The sequence below is a fragment of the Felis catus genome, chromosome B4, assembly GCF_018350175.1.
Source record: "Felis catus isolate Fca126 chromosome B4, F.catus_Fca126_mat1.0, whole genome shotgun sequence".
NCBI classification, from domain to species: domain Eukaryota; kingdom Metazoa; phylum Chordata; class Mammalia; order Carnivora; family Felidae; genus Felis; species Felis catus.
The window spans coordinates 70,561,601-70,584,591 of record NC_058374.1 but is presented as its reverse complement, the minus strand read 5'-3'; the positions used below and the strand labels follow the sequence as shown (position 1 = coordinate 70,584,591).

Here is a 22,991-nt window from a genome sequence, read left to right as displayed (position 1 = left end):
AAATGAAAAAGCAACATTCTATCAACTCTACAGCAGTGTATATTTTTCTGAAATTAAATATGTACACCAAAACTCTGTCTCTGAGAAACTAGTTTTGAAAATCCAACAAAAAATCTGAAGTGTGTAATATTTAAATTCAAAACCACTTCTTGAGCAGAGAGAGGAGTGGCTATATCCAGTCATTGAGGGAGAGTGGGACTTAATGACAGCCCTTTCTAAGGTTCTGTTCCACATTACCTTCTTGTGACCTGAAAATGTCACTGGATGCCGATTTCTCATTCCAATCAACTGCCAAACTGGATAAAAGCAGTTCCTTACAGAAACCCAGATGCTGCCTCTAACCTAAACTGAGCTCAGCGAGTACATCTTAGCCTCCTGTTCCCCCTTTGCAGTCAAGGAAATAGCAGTTGATATCTTAATTGCTGTATCTGGCAGAAAAATCATACACCTGTTGACGGATTGGCTCAAAACAATTTTAAAAGGAAACTTCAGAAGTAAGACAAGATTCTTCTCCGGCCAGCACCACCTGAGACAGGCTACCGAAAGGTAGACGCAGTGCCCTGGGTTGATAGGATGCTTTTCCCCATGAGTACAGGTGCACGTCACCATGCTTCCTGACTGATGTGCGGTCAGCACCTCCTCAGACAATATTAGAACAGGAAATCCCACAGAGACCTGCCAGAAATCATCTCACCAGGACAATAGTTCCGGTTTGTGAATAATGCCTGGATAATGTATTTATAAAAGATGTTGGAGATTTTGAACCTTGGCAAATGATATATGTTTATAAATCCATTCTTAAGTGGACACATATTGTAAATGGGCAGGTCAGCTTACTGGGGATATCCTGTAAAATGTCTTTAATAAATATGTAATTAAGGAATAGGGCTTGATGGCTTTTCTGGATGGAATTCATGTTACAGCTACCTTCAAATCCAATAGCTCAGGCTTGTTTGTTGAAGCTTCTTCTGACCTCAGGAGAATAACTGTATTCCCCAACTGCTACCACAAACGTTTATCTCATTCTGTGTTTTCTTGGTTTTCTAGAGTCTAATTGGGCCACCTCTACCTACACGTGCTCAGCTTTCCAGTGATTTATTTCATATGTTCCTTCTGCTTATTTCAATTTGGAATTTGTTCCTATCATTCCCATATGTCAACAGGTTACTTTAAATTCAGCTGTCTTATATAGGGCCCCAAGAAGACCATGATTTTCATACCAGGGAAAACAGTTACAGAAAAATAAGTTCAGTATTTGTGTGAGCTAGTTAGTTCCAAAGTGTTCATTTCCCACGGATCCCTAACTCCTGCACAAATGAAACTTGAGAAACCTGTCTCCTCACAGAGGCCCTAATGGTGTCAACTCCTTCTGCTTCTCAGACAAATCTTCTGTTTTCTTTTCCGTGCGACCCCAACTCTCCTCTGAAGAGTGATGATGCTGAGTGCTTCGTAAACACCCTCAGCCCAAAGTGGAAGCATATGCTACGCAGAAGCTTTTATCCCCAAATTCTGTAGATCAGCTTCTCGACACAATTGTCTCATGTGGATGGCTCCCAGAGTCAGCTGTTCTCATCCATCTCCTTCTTCTTATTAAGGACTACTGTTCAACTGTTTGAACAAATGGAATGCTTTGAAATGTTCCTTTAAGAAAATGCTATAGCTATTTTATTTTTTTAAAAGACACAACACCATTTAAATATGAGATTGTATTGGGGCACCTGGGTGGCTCAGTCGGTTAAGCATTCAACTTCAGCTCAGGTCATGATCTTGCTGTTTGTGAGTTCAAGCCCCACGTGGGGCTCTGTGCTGACAGCGCAGAGCCTGGATCCTGCTTTGGATTCTGTGTTGTCTCTCTCTGCTCCTCCCCTACTTGTGCTTGCTCTCTCTCTCTCTCTCTCTCTCAAATAAATAAACATTAAAAAATTTTTTTTTCATATGAGAAAGTATTAATTTTACCAGAGAAATGATGACTAAATATTCAAAAGACTTAGTTCCCATAAAAGATATAACACTAGCACTCTTGTGGTGCTCAATTAATGAAGCGTTTGAGTGATGCGGGAATACCAAGGCTTTGTCAACAAAGAATGAGAATATCTGGGTGAAAAAGTCAAATAGCATGATGCCAGTAGTTCACACTGAGAGATCACATTTCAGATAGAAATGTTTCTCTTTTTCCTCAGAAAATTAAAAATAGACCTACCCTATGACCCAGCAATAGCACTGCTAGGAATTTACCCAAGGGATACAGGAGTGCTGATGCATAGGGCCACTTGTACCCCAATGTTCATAGCAGCACTCTCAACAATAGCCAAATTATGGAAAGAGCCTAAATGTCCATCAACCGATGAATGGATAAAGAAATTGTGGTTTATATACACAATGGAGTACTACATGGCAATGAGAAAGAACGAAATATGGCCCTTTGTAGCAACGTGGATGGAACTGGAGAGTGTTATGCTAAGTGAAATAAGCCATACAGAGAAAGACAGATACCATATGGTTTCACTCTTATGTGGATCCTGAGCAACTTAACAGAAACCCATGGAGGAGGGGAAGGAAAAAAAAAAAAAGAGGTTAGAGTGGGAAAGAGCCAAAGCATAAGAGACTCTTAAAAACTGAGAACAAACTGAGGGTTGATGGGGGGTGGGAGGGAGGGGAGGGTGGGTGATGGGTATTGAGGAGGGCACCTTTTGGGATGAGCACTGGGTGTTGTATGGAAACCAATTTGACAATAAATTTCATATATTGAAAAAAAAAAAAAAGAAATGTTTCTCTTTTAACTAATCATTTTGTTATTTTAGCATCTCCATCAATAAACTTACACAGCATTTGGTATAAAGCAATTTCTAAGCTCTTTGGTTCCCCTAATAGCCCTCCTGACAAGGTGGCATAATATTATTGCCATTTGATAGATAACAACTGATACCTACAGAGTCAGCTAGGTTTGACTGCCTCATGGCCAAGACCGGAGAGTAGCATGGCTCTAGCCTGATTTGTCGCGGTAGCATTTCAGCTTGACTGCAGTATTACTAACAATGGGTATTGGCCAGCCTTGCTTCGGTAGCCTCTTTTTTTTTCTTTTTTTTTTTTTTTTTAATTTTTAAACCTTTATTGATTTTTGAGACAGAGAGAGAGAGAGCATGAACGGGGGAGGTTCAGAGAGGGATGGAGACACAGAATCTGAAACAGGCTCCAGGCTCTGAGCCGTCAGCACAGAGCCCGACGTGGGGCTCGAACTCACGGGCTGTGAGATCATGACTTGAGCCGAAGTCAGACGCTCAGCTGACTGAGCCACCCAGGCGCCCCGGTAGCCTCTTAAGCAGGGATTTTGGCAGTACACTTCAGAGCAAAGTAGTCGTCTCTTTTCTGTGGCCAGGGAAGCTTTGCAGCCATTTTTTATTCCATGATGTTACCTTGTTAGTTCTTCGGCAACAGCAGACACACATTGCATTCTTTTCCGTGTTGCTTGTGAGTAGTTACTGAATCTGACCTGTTTTTTAATGCAAACATTATGCAGACTGCAACCAGACAATGGGAAGTCTGTTTGCAACCTGAGCAGGGCTGGATGCAGTCTTTCCCAGTGGGTATCTATCGTTTCAGGTGCTGCTGAAGAATTCATTGTCGAATTTTCATTTTTCAACTGTTTGTTAAAACCACATACCAAGTCAAATTTAATTAGTTATATTCATCCGGCAGATGGTACAATATTCTATAATAAAGTATAAATTCCTTTACTTAATTGAGTAATGCATTTCATATGATCTCTTTTGCAAATATCAAAACTGATTCTCCTTCAACAGGCCTGCGCTTTATTTGGATACAGGCCCAAACAGGTTAAAATTGATTTAATACTTTCCCCCCTCAAAGAACATTATGTAAATGAAAGCAAGTCTGCCCTGAGTGACTTATTTTAATGTCTGCTTCTACATGAATTACATCTGCATCTGGGAGAAAGAGGTGGGAGTAAAATTGTGCGGGAATAAGTTTCTGAAACTTTGAATGCAACATGTTATAGAGACGGTTGTATTTAAATAATACAATTTGTTTCTCACTGGAAGAAGCTAATATCCATTATTAGTTTCCCGAAATCAAGTCTTTGATAATATTAGGTATGTGCTTCATAGATCTGCTGATTTTCCTTCTAGGACAGCCAATTAATCTGGACATTAGAACTGGGATGGGGGTCCTATCTCTATATGTTAATTGCACATTATTACAGGCATCTGTAGCACCCAAACCATTATGGACAACATGGGATAAATAGAATATTGAATTCTTGGTAGATCTTGGATTGCTTCTTTACCACCCAAGGCTCAAAAGGGATTTCATTTCTCCCCAAACATTGTCTCATCACTTGCTGTATGTGCCCGCTTCTTCCTCAGGTAGAATCCATAAAAGGGTACAAACTAATTCACCGAATGCAGAAGTGGAAGAAATTTTATGCATCTTTTATTCCAGAGATGATATATATTCTGTACATCCACCAGAACTGCTTTGCTTCAGTGCCTGTGGTAGCCGTTGGTAATCATGGCCCATGTGGCTTCTTAGTCTTCTTTGACAAAGCCCTCCAGCCAGGAAGTGAACCTTGTCTGCCATCCTCTTTGTTTCTAACTCTTTTATTATGCTCATAAGGAACTTAAGCCACAAAGACGTTTTGTAGAACCCTTTAACTCAGTCACAGAAGTAACTAATGTCCAGGATAAGACTAATAAATATCTCAACTCCTAGCCAAATATTTTCCCACCACATTGTTACCTCCTGAATGAAAAAAACCTATGGCACAGACTGATGGGGAGGAAACAGAACTTTCCTCCACCTTATTACGTTAAGTAGCTAGGGCCTACGAATTAACCTGGCATAAAACAGATGAACAGGAAAAAAAGTTGCAGTTTTTACTGATGTGAATATTTTTTTTATGTGTATAGGAGAAGTGACAGAAAAGATGTGAAAACGCAAAGAACTAGTTAGCAAAAGAGATTATATACCATTTTAACAAACGGCAATACATTGTGGAGAAGTGACTAGAAAGGGGAAAGGAGATTTGGGCTTCTAGTGGTGATAAGTTGTGGGAAGGTGAGTAGATGTACAAGGAATAAATATAATGGAAAACAAGGGTTATTTTGGTAAGGTTTATTTATACTGATTCCTCTCAGTGTGACCCTCTGTCTTTGGTTGTAAGAGTTGGTTTTCTCTTCCTGGAGTCCTTCAACAAAGCAGAATTTATGCCCTGATTTTAGACATCTGAGGGGAGGGTAGAGAACTCTTCTTGCACGTGTTAATTCTCAGTTGCCTTCAGCTTAAAGTAATCATTATGCCAAAGTGCATCTTTTGCATATTATATATCTTTTGGGGTAGCACAGTCTGATCCTTTTTAAACTATAGAGAGTGAGGATATATAACCACTATGGCTTCATGTTTCTTAGCTAGCTTAGTGAAGGCAGTAAGCAATCCTTCCAGCCACATTCACAAGCCATCTGCTCACTATCACTCCCCACTTAATCTCTGGGTGTTCCTTCTAGGCCCTGCCACTTAAAGTTTCTACATTCCAGCTTTACTAGTCATCTGTAAATTATCTAATATTTTTAATTCTTTCAGTTTCTAGATGGAAAAGATTCTACTTGTCTGAGCCTTTTGTGCATCTCTTATGGACCTATGCCCTCAAGTTCCATGATCAAACAGTTCCCTTACTCCTGGTTTCCTGGACTAGAATGTACTACACGGGCTGATCTCTCAGAAACCCTAGTGAGGTGCAAAAAGTATGTCTTCAGGGAGACAGATTTTGAATCTAGTCCCTGTTCTGCTAGATACTGGCAGCAAGACTTTAAGCAGAACCATTATGGACACCAAATTTCAATTCTTGTATGTCACCTAGGCCAGAGTTGAGGCTCAATAAATGATGAATAGTGTAGTTTTGATGATGATGATGATGATGACCACAACTAGTGGTGATACACTCCTCTGTTTTATATAGTTTTCTCTGAAAGAACCTACTTAATTATCTACAGATTTCTTCCTTTCTCCTATTTCTTTCCCCCATCCTTCCCCTTTACATACAAATCAGACACAACCTTACTCAAATGCCTATAATATTCACTTATTTTGAAAAGACAACTATGTCTTGACTTAGATTTCACTGACTTCATTACATGCTAAGATGTAACATTTAACTGTCTTACACAAAAGTCAACTTAGGCATAGCTCTTCCTTTAGGCATCAAGAAGATAGGCCATCAGCAACTGGCATCCAAAGGCTGTGTTGGTCTCTCTCCCCTATTCACTCATATCTCTTCCCTGTAATCTTTGGAGGAGAGTTAGTGGCTAGTTCAGTGTGTCTTACATCATAGTAGGCAATTATTTCTCAAAGAATAAATGAATTAATGTTATCTGGGATGGGGGATAGGAAAAAATAAGGTCAATTCCCCAGCTGCTATGATTTGGGGATAATGAATATTTGGAAATTATTTGGACAAAGAAATGAAAATTACTTAATTGACAGTGATTAAAGCTATTTAATTGACCCTTTTCCCTTTGAAACATAAATAGATGATATAACAAGTTCCCATTTAGATGCATTTAAGCAGAAAGATTCATTTTCTTTTTTTTTTTTTTTTTTTTTTATGAAAAGCCAAAGCACTGGATGATTCATATTTCTAGGAAAATATTCCTATAGGGATTTTCATCTCTGAATAAACATTCATCTTCAAAAGTATGTTTTTAATAAAAAGGAAGGCTTGTGCATTTATTTTATGACATTTCATGGTGAATGAGCTCCAGAGATTTTTTTTTTTTAAAGGTCTGTAGGGAAAAAGGGTAAGGGTGCCTGAGTGGCAGTAGTTTAAGTATCCGACTCTTGGTTTTGATTTAGGTCATGATCTCATAACTTTGTGGGTTCGAGTCCCACATTGGGTTCTGCACTGGCAGTACACATTGGGATTCTCTCTCTCTCCCTCTCTCTCTCTGCCCCTCCCGCACTCACTCTGCCTCTCTCAAAATAAATAAATACACATTAACTAACTAACTAACTAACTAACTAGGTCTATAAGGCTCACCCTAGACATGCCTATGTCATAGGAAAAACTTGTTCTTTGCTTTCTACACACAGGACCAATCAATCCTAGCAGCAGGCAAAGAAGATGGCATAATTGTGGTATAACAGGAATTGTTCTGTAACATTGAACTTCTTGGCATAATGAACTGGTAATAAAAATCCAACCATTAACCCTGTATTGTTTTGACAAGCTATTTATCTCCCTGTTACAATGTAGACAACCCTGTTCTGGGAGGGAAATATTTATTATGTTCTTTCTCAGGGAACATTTTCACTGAAGGAAAGTTCAAAAACATGCCACTGAGTGGGAAAGGATATTTCCTATATATTCTCAATAAATGGCTCATAGATAGAATGAATATGCTAAACATATTTAAAGAAAGGTAGATAACCCAACAGAAAAATAGGCAAATGGCTTGAATAAGCATTTACAATACAGGGTGTTCTGGTCATGCCTATCATTGCTTAATAGGAAACCCTCAAAAAGATTAAACTTGTTTCCAAGTCAATCACTGAGTCCCCAAACAAACCTCCAAAATAATCATAGAAAGACAAAAATATCCAGCACTTGACAAGTGAAAATTCACACTATCTAGCATTTAATGAAAAATTACCAGGTGTGCAAAAAAAAAAAACCAAAAAAAAACAAACAAAAAAACACAGAAAAATATCTAGAATGCAGAGAAAACTCAATAAGACGAGACCCAGAAATCACTCAAGTAATAGTAAAAAACAATATTAAAACAACTTTTATAACTGTATTCCATACGTGTAAGAAGGTAGAAGAAAACATGAATATGTTAATGATGGATTGGAAGATAAAAATGAGCAAAATAGAAATTCTAAAATTCCAGAGAGAAAGAAAGAAAATTTCAGGAGAGAAAAGTGAACCAAATGGGATTAATAGGAGGTTAGATGTTGCAGACAAAAACAGTAGACTTGAAGATGTAACAATAAACTTTGCAATAATATTAAACAGAGGGAAAATATGGTTAAAAAAAAGTGAGCTATAAGGCAACTTCAAACTGCTTACCATATTTGTAATTAAAGTCCTTGAAGGAGAGGAGAGAGATAGAAGCCAGAGAAAAAAATTTAAACACTGGCCAATTATTTTTTCAAATTAGATAAAAATAATAAACTTATACTTCATAGAAGTACAACAAAGCCACTCCAAGAAATACGAAGAAGCTGATACCAAGATACATCACAATCGAGTGACTGAAAACCAGAAAAATCTTAAACCAACAGCTAGAAGAAAAAAATAGAAACATTATGTACATGGGAGCACAGGTATCAGTGATTGCCCTGGGAGAGAGGAGAAAAGGAGGAATAGGATTAAATAATTACAAAGGGGCACAAGGAAACTTTTAGGGGTGATAAATACATTCATTACCTTGATTGTGGTGATGGTTTCACAGGTGTATACCTTCATCAAAACTTATCAAACTGTACATTTTAAACATGCAGCTTACTGTATATCAATTATATCTCAATAAAGCTATTAGTAGCTTCATAATGAGAAACTACTACACAGCCACTAAAATAGATAAAATTAAAAAAATAGTACCAGGTATTATTAGCAAAAGTCAAATGTTCACACACTGTTATGACAGCATAATCAATAAACCACTTTGAAAAATTCTTTGACAGTGTATCTAAAGTTGAACTTGCGGCATACACTGTCCACCAATAATTATGCTACGAAGTGGATAGCCAGGAGAAATAAGTGTATATGTCCACAAGATTACATGTGCACGAGTAGGACTACTCATAACAGCCTCTTCTGGAAAATCTCAAAATCCAAAAAAATAGAGTGGGTAAAGTATGGCATATTCATAATATAGAAAACTGTACAGAAAGTGAAGGAAAGGCTGCTAAACATAACCATCTGGATGACTCTTAGAGACATAATGTTTAGCAGTAACAAATGAGTATGTATCATATGGTTCTAACTATATAAAGTTCAAATAGGCACCACTAATTTAGGGATAGCAGTCATAATGATGGTTCCCTTTGTGGGAGGAAGTGACTGGGAGGGAGAACTAGAGGCAGTTGGGGTGCTGATTATTTATATTTCTTCATCTGGAGACTGGTAACACATTTGTTCAATTACAATTTAAAAAGTAACATACATTTTATAAAAGACCCACAAAACAAAAGGAAATATATTGAACACTTAAAAAATTTTGTTTATGGTGGGGAGAGGAAAGAGAGAGATGGAGATAAAAAATGGTAGGAGGATATGAATAAAGAAGATGTGCCATATGGACATACACAATGGAATATTACTCGGCCATCAAAAAAGAATGAAGTCTTGCCATTTACAATGATGTGGGTAGAGCTAGAGTGTATTATGCTAAGTGAAATATGTCAGTCAGAGAAAGGAAAATACATATAATTTCACTCATATGTGAAATTTAAGAAATAAAACAGATGAACACAGGGAGAAAAAGAGAGGCAAACCAGGAAATAGACCCTTAAGTATAGAAAATAAACCATGGGTTACTGGAGGGGAGCTGGGTGGGGGGATTAGCTAAATGAGTGATGGGGATGAAGGAGGGTACTTATTGTGATGGGCAGTAGGTGTTGTACATAAGTGATGAATCACTAGATTCTACTCCTGAAATTAGTATTATTATATGTTAACTGGAATTTAAATAAAAACTTGGAGAAATAATAAACAAAAAACAAAAGTGATGCATAGAAACATGAAAAAAAAGGTGGAAGGAAGGAAGGAAGGGATTTAACTGTGATGTATCTGCTTATGAAGAAGGGTTATTCATATGTATAAAATGTACTGTTAAGTATGAAATAGTATGTACCATACAAGGCATTCTTACTTTTTCAGGCCCAGATCTATCCTTATCTAAATGTCTACACTTGCTACACTCCTCCCATCCACCCTTTTTACTACCATCTTCCCCATTAACAATAACAACAAAAAGTTGACATTAATTATTTGGTGGTAAAATTAGATAGTAGGTATAGTTCCAAACACAGTTTAAAGAAATCCTGAAATCCTTCAACCAATATGGCAATATCCTGAGATCCCCATATATTTAATTATATCATTTGTCCTCAAAACCCATACTTTCATACCCTTTTTTAGAAAATTCTGAAGCTACTACATGTCTCAATAGTAGGCAGCCCACTAATTAGGTAAGAAGTCCTAAGAATATTGCAAATTCTTAAAGTTTACTGTGAACCACTAAAAATCAATAAAATGCACAATGAGGGGCACATGGCTGGCTCAGTCAATGGAGCATGTGACTCTTGATCTTGGGGTTGTGAGTTCGAGCCCCATGTTGGATGTGGAGATTACTTAAAAAATAAAATGCACAAGGAAAAACAAACTTACAAATCCTAAATCTAAATGAAGATTTCCTACTGAGAATGGAAATATTTATAACCCCCCCCCCAACACACACACACATTTCTAGCATACTTTTAAATGTTCAGACGCAGAGGGCCTTGTAATTTTTACTGTATTCTCTCTGAAACTTCCCTACCATTCACCTTCAACAGATAGATAAAAATGTCTATCTGTGTACAAATAGAGATATAATGGAATATTATTCAGACCATGAGAAAGATCATGTGTAACAGTATGGATGGGAATTATGCTAAATGAAATAAATCAGAGAAAGACAAATACTGTTATGATATTACTTATATGTGGAATCTAAGAACGTGAACTCATAGAAACAGGGTAAGTAGAAGGTTGTTATAGAAGTGTAGACGGAAATGGAAAGATGTTGATAAAAGGGTATAAACTTCTAGTTATAAGGTGAATAAGTTCTGGGCATTTAATGTACAGCATGAGAACCATAATTCACAATATTGTATTATGTACTTAAGAGAATACATCTTAAATGTTATCACCACAAAAAGAAATGGTAATTATGAAACATGATGGAGTTGTTAGCTAACGTTGTGATGATAATCATTTTACAATATATAGATATATCACATCAACACATTGTACACCTTCAACCTATACAATGCTACGTTTCAGTTATATCTCAGTAAAGCTGAAGAAAAATAGGAATACCTGAATACAAATAGATAGATAAGTAATATGTGATATATTCCTGTACTGGCAGATCATACACCCATTCAAAAAGAAAAAAAAACTGTAAAAACTAAGATAAAATAAAGTATATGGATTATCAGATAGAACACTGAGCAGGAAGCTAGTGTCAAAGAATAATGGAAATTTTTGCTACATAGAAATTCAACTGTAAATCTATTATGAGCATAAAATTACAGTAAAAAGTTTAAACTACTACGTCAAAGTTTGAAACAAATGAGAGTAGGCTCATGTACTCCGACAGAATCAGATTACATATTACAATATGAAGTGACGTTAGAGAAAGGTGTTTGTTCAGAATTCCATGAGAAATTTAACTCTAGTAATAGGTATCTATAATGAAATGGCACTTTATCAAATTACTGCAGTGTTCACTGCCAGGTATGTAATACGTATTCAATATTATAAAATCAGCTTAAATGTGGGGACTCTAACATTCCAGTGCTGAAAATATAGACATCCCTGCCTTTGACTCCAATCCCCCTATATATATGTCTGCCACCTAGTCTGGCTTTAGATGTCAAATGCAAATATTTCAAATTTGTTAAAATGAACGTTTGCCTAATGATGAATGTGGTAACTTTGTCACTATTCTTCCTCATCACCAATAATTAAAAACTTAACTCCTTGCAAGATGATACTTTTAAATGACTTCTTACACAACACACTTGTTATTACTTCATCATAGGACATCTTATGACTTTATGTGAGCTCCATATCCTAGCAGTTAGAGATATATAAACAGCATAAAAACCTATGTCTTATGCAGTGTTTAGCAAACTATAATTGTTCTCTCTTTGACATTTGCTTCCTATCTTCCGTATCTCCAAGTCCTTGATGTGCACATTGAAAATGTCACCAAGTCCTCTGAAATTAACATCTTCACATTTGAACCAGACAAACCTTGTTTATTTGCCCAAATCACACATATTCAGGGAATTCCAAACTACAGACAGCTCCTTAAATTTGTATTAACTGTCTAGAAAAACACATACACTCATCCTGGTAGAAACAACATTGTCTTTCATGAGAAATGTTTTCTGACGGGGTAGGAAGAATCCTTTAAAACAAACATGTGTTCCTATATACTGCAGAATTATTAGACTTTGGTTAGATTGTTCTTTTGTTGGAGTGGGATAGTGTATCAAAGAATGAAGTCTTTTCCAGGCAGGGCAGTAAAGAGAAAACACACTAGTGAAAAAAGATCAATCCATACTGACACTTTGATGGCAAAACAAACTTAGGATCTAACCAATCAATCTTTTTCATCATTGCACACTCAGATCTGGCCAAGACAGCAATGCAAAGAGATGTGTTCACCTTCTCTTACTTCTGATGTTATGAGGGTAGTTTGCTTTTAAGCTATTTTGTAAAGTTGGGTGCTAATTTATTCCCTAAAGAACCTAATTTACATCATGATTATTTGTTATGCTCTAAAGTCAGATAATTGTTCTCACCTTTTCCTTCCCTTAACTTAGCTTTTTAACACCTTTTCTAGAGTCTGCATAGATGATTCTGTCATTTTAAAAATACTCTTTCAGGACGCTGTCTATCCAATTTGCAAGTTAAAGTACATGAAACGTGTTACTATCAGAATTTATAGAATTGTTTTGTATTTGACTACCATAAATTTTGTCAACATTTTTTTGACACTGAATGTAGACCATCCTAGACAAATGGTAGGTGCCCTCTCTGGTCCAGAGGATTGAAAATGATAGACACACATACATGTACACATATACCTTGTTGAAAAGTTAATCATAATAGTTACACAGTAACTTTTCAGAATCAATTTCAATTCTCTGAAATTTTGAATAACCTATTAAACACTCTTCCTTCGCAAATAGTAATTAATGAAAAGAATGTATATACAATGTGTCTTACTTTCTATTTTTAACATTCATTGAAAAATATGGCCAAGTTTGTTAACTCAAATGAAAGGAAAATTTCCATGCCATTATTTATTTTCAGAAGAACTAAATATCTACATTTAAATTCAAAAGACAAGAATATAGGGGTGCCTGAGTGGCTCAGTCAGTTGGGCATCCGACTTCAGCTCAGGTGATGGCCTCACGGCTCGTGAGTTCGAGCCCCATGTTGGGTTCTGTGCTGACAGCTCAAAGCCTGGAGCCTGCTGAGGATTCTGTGTACCCCTCTCTCTGCCCTGCCCTGCTCACACTCTTTCTCTCCTTCAAAAATAAATAAACATTAAAAAAGACAATAATATAGAACAGAGTTTCATCCTTTATATTAGTATTTCTTAATATAATTTTATTGCCTTATTACCCACTTAGGATTGTCTACACATTTTTTTTCTTTTCTGGTTACTTACATGAAGCCATTTTTCAAGAATTATAATTCTGCATAGTATTGGCTTTGATAGAATGCATAATGTGTTCCTATCACTTATTATTACTATATTATATATTACTAATAATATTTTCATTAAATATAATATTCCTATGTAGGTAGAAATCTATTAACACTTTTTAGAGGGTTAACTATTTTTGGTGGGGGAAATAACTTGACAAACAAGATGCAGAATGTAGGATAATGAATGTGGACTAATAACAACCCTCCCAAAAAAAGATTGAAAGAAGAAATAGTTAAAATCTGAAGAAGAAATGAATAGAAATCAAGAGAAGCAGGGTAAGGAAGACTAGAGGTAAGGAGGGAGAAATACTACAAAAAGATAGAAGATGGAAGGCTAAGCAGCAGGGCAAGGAGCCAAGAAAAAGGAAGCAGAAGGGAGGGAGCTGGAGAGCCAGCGCGAGTTCCACGTAGTGGAGCGCGCTGGCTCTGACCCATGCAGGGGAGGGGTTCAGAGCTCTGGGGCCAGGGTGTTAGGTCAGCTACCTTAATGCACAGTGGGAGCAACTGCCATGCTGTGAAATCATCCAGGAGAGTGAAGTCAAGGTGTCCTGCACGCTAAGGCAGGAGAGATCTTGGTAAAGGAGACCAATGTACAGAGGGTGGAGTCGCAGGTCACAATATGTGGTGACATCCATGGACAACTCTATGACTTCAAGGAGCTGTTCAGTGTGGGTGGTAAGACCCCGAGACCAACTACCTTTTCATGAGAGACTGTATGGAACATGATTTCTAGGCATTGAAACATTCCTCCTGCTGCTGGTACTTAATGTTTAATATAATGACCACATCACCAAGATCCTGGGGAACCACTAGAGTTGCCAGATCCCCCAAGTCTATGGCTTCTTTGTTGAGTGCCTGTGAGAATATGATTTGGTGACCACATGGTGCTACTGCCCTGAGCTCTTTTGACTACATCAGTCTGTCAGCCATCATTAATGGCAATCTTTTGCGTGCACGGGTACTTTCTCCCTCCATCCAGACTCTAGACCAGATTCAGATGACTGACTGAAAGCAAGAGGTGCCTCATGAGGGGGCCATCAGACCCTGAAGAGAGCTTCTGGTGCTGCCTACCTATTTCACGGTAACATGCAGCCAAGGATGTTGGTCTGATCTGCTGTGCCCACCAAATGGTGAGGGAAGGTTACAGGTGACACTTCAATAAAACTGTGCTCACTGTGCTGTTTCTACCATTCTAGGAATGTGGCAGCCATCCGGGAACTGGATGAACACATCTCTGGAAAGATTTCATTATCTTCCAGGCTGCCCCCCAAGAGACCTGTGGCATCCACTCCAAGAAGCTCGTGGATAACTACTTCCTGTAACCTTTTGACCCCTCTCCCCCTCCAATTCCTCTGGCCTCAGGCCACTGTGATTCTGCCCTCTTCTCCGAAAAGAAGCTGGGCTTTGGGGCTGGGGGACCATCGGTGACTCTGCTGTCATCCTCAAAGAGGACACTTCAAGAATGAGGACTTTTCCTGGAGAGGCTTGGAGCCTCAGCTCCATGTTCCTCTTGTTTCTCCCACTTGAACCATTAATGTACCATTTTTCTCCTTCCCCCCTTTTTTCTTTGGTTTCAGATAAAATTTTGAGGAAAAAATGTATTGAATGAGTTTTAATGAGTAGATTTAAAGGAAAATACTAAATAATAGTTCAGGAGTTATTTAAATATGGAAAACCATGAAAATGTGGCTCTAATGACTACAAGTTAGAATACACTCTTCTATTTCACACTTCTTTCTGAGAAAGGTCCCTACTTTAAGGTTCCCTAGCTTGTGAATGACTCCAGAGTTAATTCCCATAAACTCTGTTATATCTCAGTCTATCAGATAAATTTATTTAATATTTATGTTGCACTTGGAGATACATATTTCATTCATTAACTTCATGATAAACTCTGGTGGGAAACGATGCTCATCAGTAGAGACGAAATAAGATGTCTACAAAGTTTATATCAACTTATAGATTCCAGCCTCGAGTCTGTTCCAGTGCCCACCTCCAGTGAACTTTACCCCTTCACCCACAAATTTGGTGGCCGTATTATGACATTCATCACATTCTCAGGTTTGCAGTTTATGAAAATGTGTGCACAATAAAAGAATGACTAATCTCAATACTTTTAATACAGATTTGAATGTATAGTTTTGTAGATGATGCTGCCTATGCGGTACGATATTGGTCAATCAAGATGTATGTCAGAGTTCCATGAGCAACAAGTTGGTCTCCACCTGCCCATTTTTAAAAACACAAGTGTAACATCTAGATTGTTCTTAAGGTAACTTCAATACCAAAATCTAATATTCATATCTACCTGCATCCTTTCTCAAGTTGTAGCTTTCTTCAGGTTGGGAAGCTTTGTGATTACAATGATGCCTTTTAGCTCAAGTGCAGTTTTGGGGACGATCAATGAAATTCTGCTCTGGAGCATACACTGTGACATAATGGGATTCAGTTTCTGGCTTAGTTTAGCTTTGAGGCAGGGGCTGAAGTTTTTGCAGCTTTAGTATGATGTTCACTAGTTTGCAGAACTTTGAGATCTATGCTAGAAAATAATTACACAAAAAAATAGGAAATGTACCCTATCTTTATCAAAAGAAATAAAAAAGAAAAGAAAGAAAAGAAAAAGAAATAAATGAGAATTTAACAAGGCTGGTAGGGTGACATGTATAAATATGTTATAAAAATAGTCTGTAATTAGAGAATCCTAAGTTTTGGTTCTGGATTCAAGAGAAAAACTCTATATTAGTCTACATAAATATTGAGACAATTCAGAGAAAGGAGAGTCAACATAAACCTAAGCAAAGAACAAGAGCTTTGGAATAAGACAACCCTAGGCTCACATCTTAACTGGGATTTTGATTTCTCCTAGGAACCTTAGTTTTTCTCTTTTTACAAAAAACTGTATTTCTTCTTACCCAGATTGGTGTCTGGCATTTTTCCTATTCTCCTATTCAGGCCAGGACAGCTCTGTTAAGGCTCTAGGTTTTCTGTAGGAGACTCAGTTCCAGCTTCTGCCTCCACACACTATGAGAGTCAGATTAAAATATTAAATTTTATATTAGTAATACCAAAACTCTAGTGCCCAAGACCTAGAGTAGGTCTCAGGTCTCCTGGAAGCAGCTAAAATATAAATGTACTTAACATTTTTGGCTTAGATTTTTTTATTTGGCTTCTTTCTTTTGAGTAAACCTATGTAATTAAATTGTTTGTAATTTAAATCTTCTACTCATGGTTTTCTTTATGTGTTTGTGGAAGAAAGCTGAGTATCTGGTTAACTTAATTTTCCATACTGCCAGCATCTTCTGTAAGAGACATTTTGAGGCCTCTGTATTCCTGGTTGTACTTCTCTGCCTTTAAAATATTACTGCTGTCTGTTTTGTGGTAAACCTAAAATAGGCAGTTTTGTGATGAATGGATGTAAAAAACTAGAATCTGTCTGGTTTTAAGTGAATGAACCCATTGCTAGGAAAATACATTGAGGTGGTATCTGGACTCAAATATTATTAACAAATTGCTAAATAATGCACTATATAATGAGCTATATTTTATTGAACAATGAGCCTAAACAACTTACTTCAGAATATTAACAAGGAAATGTATGTTTCTTAAACTAAATATTGTCTGGTATGATGATAATTTATATGATGAACACTGAAGATGAAGGATATTTAAAAATTTTTTCATAACTAAAATCAACTTTTAGAAAACAATATTTTATGATGGGAATATGAGAACATGGATCAGAAAATGCAAAATCAAAAATATATATTTCTAATGATTTTGAAATTAATTTTGTTACTGTATCATATAGTCTATTAAAATTAAAACAAAAAAATATTCTCTCCTGGAAAATTCAACACTATAAAAATGTCAAATTAGCCCTTCTCTAAATGGGGTATTAATTTCAAAGAAATTTTTTCTAATTGTATCTCCTTGATTTTTGTCTGCATCGATTCACTTTTATCTGTGTTTAAACCCTGCCAACAACATCTAGTTGAAAATGAAAAGACAATCTCTTCTGTTTCACAAACAATAGTGAGCTTGATTTATTAACAAATTGACTAATCATTCTCTTCTGGGATTTATATGGTTTCAGGTCTCATATTTAGGTCTTTAATTCATTTTACCAACATACTAGTTGGTAGTCACAGAACTGGCTACTTCTGCTGGATCAATATGTTGTATTAATTACTTATGAGACTCAGCTCTGATGTTGTTAGTAGCAACACAATTTAGTGAAATCTGTACATCCTATTTTTTTACTTTTACTCAAACTTCACAAATTATAGAAGCTGTTCTTTTCATAACAACTGGGATCAAAATGATCTGAATGTCTAAATAGTATCATTACAGCTTTAGGGAAGTGGTTTTGTACACTGTCTACAAACTTGTGACACTGTTTAATGTCTAAGTATGAAATTATCCTTTGAATTGAGAACCTGTAGAAGATTGCTGAAACTCAAAAATCTATACTACCTCCCTGGTCCAGGTTATTTATATAGATTGATCAAGTAATTGAAAATATTTTCAGAGGTGCGCTTGGGTGGCTCAGTCAGTTAAGCATCTGACTTCAGCTCAGGTCATGATCTCACGTTAGTGAGTTCAAGCCCCACATTGGGCTTTTTGTGTACAGAGCCCTCTTGGGATCCTCTGTCTCTCTCTCTCTCTCTCTCTCTCTGTCTCTCTGTCTCTCTCTCTCTCTCTCTGATCCTCCTTCACTCATGCTCTCTCTCCCTCTCTCAAAAATAAACATTAAAAAAATCAAAGAGAAATTATTTTCAGATAACCACAACATTTGGCATCATAAAGACTTGACTTCAGAGTAATACACATAATTAAAAAAAATAATACACTATTTGTGACTTTGTGCAAAATTATCAGCAGTGGAAGATTTTAAGTTTAACTTGCAAGATATATATTCTCCCATCAAAACCTCAACATAATAAAGGTCATATATAAAACACCGACAGCTAACATCATACTCATTGGTGAAAAATGAGAGCTTTCCCTCTAAGGTCAGAAATAAGACAAGGATGCCCACTCATCACTTTCAACGTAATTCAACATAATACTAGAAGTCCTAACCACAGCAATCTGACAAGAAAAAGAAATGAGGCATCCATATTGGTAAAGAAGGAGTTAAACACTATTTGCAGATGACATGATACTATACAGAAAATCCTGAAGACTCCACTAAAAACTAGAAGTAATACGTGAATTTAGAACAGTGGTAGGAAACAAAATTAATACCCAGGAATTGGTATCATTTTTATACACTAATAATTAAGTAGCAGGAAAAAAATTTTAAAACACCACCATTTACAAATGCACCAAAAAGAATAAAATGCCTAGAAATAAACTTAATCAAAGAGTTGAAAGACTTGTACTTTGAAAACTATTAAGCACTGATGAAAGAAACTGAAGATCACACAAATGGAAAGATATTCTATGCTTCTGGATTAGAAGAATTATATTGTAAAAAGGTTTGTATTGCCCAAAGTAATCTACAGAGTCAATGCAAGCCCTGTCAAAATATGGACAGTATTTTTCGTAAAACTAGAACAAGTAATAATAAAATTTATGTGGAATCACATAAGACTCCAAATAACCAAAGCAATTTTGACAAAGAACTAAACTGGAGGTATCACAATAACAAATTTCAAGATACACTAGAAACCTGTAGCAATCAAAACAGTATAGTACTGGCACAAAAATAGACATATATATCAAGAGAATAGAATAGAGGCCCCAAAATAAACTCACATTTATATAGTCAATTAATCTATGATGAAGAAGACAAAAATATACAATGGAGAAAAGACAGTCTTTCCAAAAAATGGTGCCAGGAAAACTGAACCACTTTCTAACAACATACACAGGATAAACTAAAAATGAGTTAAAGACCTAAATATGAGACCTGAAACCATATAAATCCCAGAAGAGAATACAGGCATTTTTCTGACGTCAGAATAGCAACATTTTTCTAAATATGTCTCCTGAGGCAAGGTAACCAAAAGCAAAATCAAACTATTGAGACTACATCAAAATAAAAAGCTTTGCACAGAAAAGGAAACCATCAGCAAAATAAAAAGACCAATGTACTGAATGGGAGAAGATATTTGCAAATGATATATCTGATAAAGGATTAATATCCAAAATATATAAAGAGCTTGGACAACACCAAAAAAAAGATAATCCAATTTAAAAATGGGCAGAGGACATGAATAGACATTTTCTCCAAGGAAGACATACAGAGTGGCCAATAGTCACATGAAAAGATTTTCAACATCACTCATTATCAGAAAATGCAAATCAAAACCACAATGAGATATCGCCTCACACCTGTTAGAATGGCTAAAATCAAAGTGACAAGAAATAGCCAGTATATGAAGAAAAAGAAACCCTCATGTTCTGTTGATGGGAATGCGAATAGGTACGGCTACTGTGGAAAACAGTATGGAGGTTCTTCAAAAAATTAAAAATAGAAATACCATATGATCCAATAATTATACTTTTGGGTATTTACCTAAAGAAAATAGAAACGCTAATTTGAAAAGGTGTATGCATCTTTGTTTATTGCAGCATTATTTACAATAGCCAAGATATAGAATCATCCTAAGTGTCCATCAATAGATGAATGGATAAAGGAAAATGTGGTACATATATAAAATGGAATGTTGCACAGCCATAGAAAGAATGAGATTGTGCCATTTGAGACAACATGGATGAACCTAGAGGGTATTATGTTAAGTGGAATAAGTCAGGCTGAGAAAGAAAACCACTCATAAGTGGAATCTAAAAAAGATAAACCAAATGAATAACCAAACACGAAGCAGAATCAGACCTATAAATACAAAGACCAAAGGATGGTTGCCAGAGGGAGGAGGAGTCAGGGGTTGGGCAAAATGGATGAAGAACAGGTGAGAGATACAGGCTTCTAGTTATGGAATGAGTGTCATGAAAAAAAGAAGGCACAGCATAAAGAATACAGTGATATTATAACAGCAATGTAACAGAACAGAGGATATCTATACTTGTGATGGATATAGCATAATGTATAGGCTTTTCAAATCACTAAGTTGTACACTTACAGCTAATCTAACATTAGGTGTCTGATATACTCAAATTGAAAAAATAAAGAACAGAAAAATAAATAAATTTTGATACATATTGTGGAAGAAAGGAAGGCAGGCAGGCTTCTTGCCAAAAGCTAACTAACTAATCTCTGTCTTTTGGTGAAGTGTGTTGGCAAGGGGTGGTGTCTTGGTTATGGTTAGGTTTTCCTAGCAATGTCATTTGGTTGTGCTAATGTAACCACATTTCCTTGGTGACCAGTGGTATGTGTTTGTGAGGCAGAGTTGTGGTCCTAGTTAGTAGCCGTAGAAGTGTGTTTGCTTCTTGAGATACTAGCAGGTTCTTAATGCAGTTTTAACCTGGTATGTGACCCACATAAACACCACATTCACAAATGAATTAATGAACACATGAATCCCCATACGCTATTAATTATGGAAGACAAGGCAACCTGTTCTGTTTTCAGTATTTGCATGTGCCCTATGCATGTGGAAGAAATGGAATGGAAACATAACACAGAAAATTGTCATCTCAGCTTCATCATCAATCATTACCTCATTCCATTTGATTTGAATTTGTGCTTGTATGAAATGGAAATCCCATTTAGAATATGAAATGAGATCATTTAAATGCTAAGATTTTAGCTGTCTTATCTCTGTTTTTACTTGGGGAGCAAATGAGGTCATGGGTGGGATTGATGTGTTGTAGGTATGTCATAGGCTAGATCTCCCAAGCAAGAGGTCAGGCCAAACACAAATCAAATTTAAGAACCAAGAATTTCAGCCCTGCAGCTGTGTTTCAAAGCAAAGGATAACTCAAAGGTGACAAATTCAAGAGGGAAATAGTGGGAGAAGGAGCTAATGTTAGAGAATAGACCCAGAATTAATTATGGATAATCCAAAACTTGGCAAGGAATTGAGCTTAAATTTTAATTTAGAGCCTAGAGGTGTTGGTGGAGAAGGTGGCCTGTGGAAGAACGGAGACATATATTGGGGCCAAAAGTATCAGTGGGGAGAAGGCATTGACTTTAAGATGCTAAGTTTTCAATAAATCAATAGATACTGGACCTCAAACCAAAAAGTCCAGGACTCTCCCTTTTTAAAATTAGGACCACAGACAATTTTCATAAGCTATCTGTACCTCAATGTCTGTAATTCCAAAACCAAAATAAAAAGCTGACTTCTTCAACATTGTGAGGATAAACTGGGATAATATAATTTAGTTCATAATGGCACTCAACAAATTATTGTTAGTTATTTATTTGGCATATTTTTATTTCTCAACCTGATTGGGATTTTACATACAACAATAAAGGTAGTAAGCACATATATTATTTTCATCAATTATTGGAAAAAAATTTTCTGTAACATAATGAGAATAGAATTTGACCCCAATAATATTGACTCATCCATCGTGGTATCCTTCAGGGCAATGGTTCCTAACCTTGATTATTATTCAAACTTGAATTATTATATGAGCTTTTAAAAAGTATCCACGTCCAGGTGCTAATCCAGAATGAATTTAGATCTAGATGAGGCCCAGGAATCAGCATTTTTAGTTTATTTTGAGAGAAAGAGAGTGAGAGCTGGGGAGGGGTAGAGAGAAAGGGATGGAGAGAGAATCCCAAGCAGGCTCTGCACTGTCATCACAGAGCCTAACATGGGACTCAAACCCATGAACCATGACATCATGGCCTGAGTTGAAATCAAGAGTTGGATGCTTAACTGACTGAGCCACCCAGGTACCCCAGGAATCAGCATTTTTAAAAATCTCTCCTGGTGTTTTCTTTTTTATTTTTAATTTTTTTAGCGTTTATTTATTTTTGAGACAGAGAGAGACAGAACGTGAATAGGGGAGGGGCAGAGAGAGAGGGAGACACAGAATCCGAAACAGGCTCCAGGCTCTGAGCTGTCGGCACAGAGCCCGATGAGGGGCTCGAACTCACGGACCATGAGATCATGACCTGAGCCGAAGTCGGACGCTTAACCAACTGAGCCACCCAGGCACCCCTCTCCTGGTGTTTTCAATAACAACAATAAAGGTTGTTTCAATGTCAACAGTAAAGGTTGACAACTACTTGTGTTAGCTAGGCTGATCTACCATAGTTTTCTCTACAAGGCCTTATTCTGAGAAATCATCTGCTGAAGTATAAGAATCAGGAAAACCAAACTCTAATCCTTTTAAATTCACTTTGGAAAATGTTATGCCAATCTGATGTTGCCAAACCTCATGAGGCATCCAAGATTGGCAAATTCCTCTGATATTAAATTGAAACTGCATTTCTTTCTATTTCTTGGAAAAGAAGCTTAGAAAGTACTCATGTAGCATACAGTCTACCACAAACTCTGACAAAATTTCAGCCAAGCTATGCAAAGAAAAATTCTTAATCTACACACATTTTCTAGAGACA

At 36.6% G+C, this 22,991-nt stretch overlaps 1 pseudogene; it reads left to right on the top strand.

Annotated features, from left to right (window-relative positions):
- Window positions 1–1,353: 1,353 nt before the first annotated feature.
- LOC101080550 lies at window positions 1,354–15,059 on the top strand (annotated as a pseudogene).
- The last annotated feature ends 7,932 nt before the right edge of the window (window positions 15,060–22,991 follow it).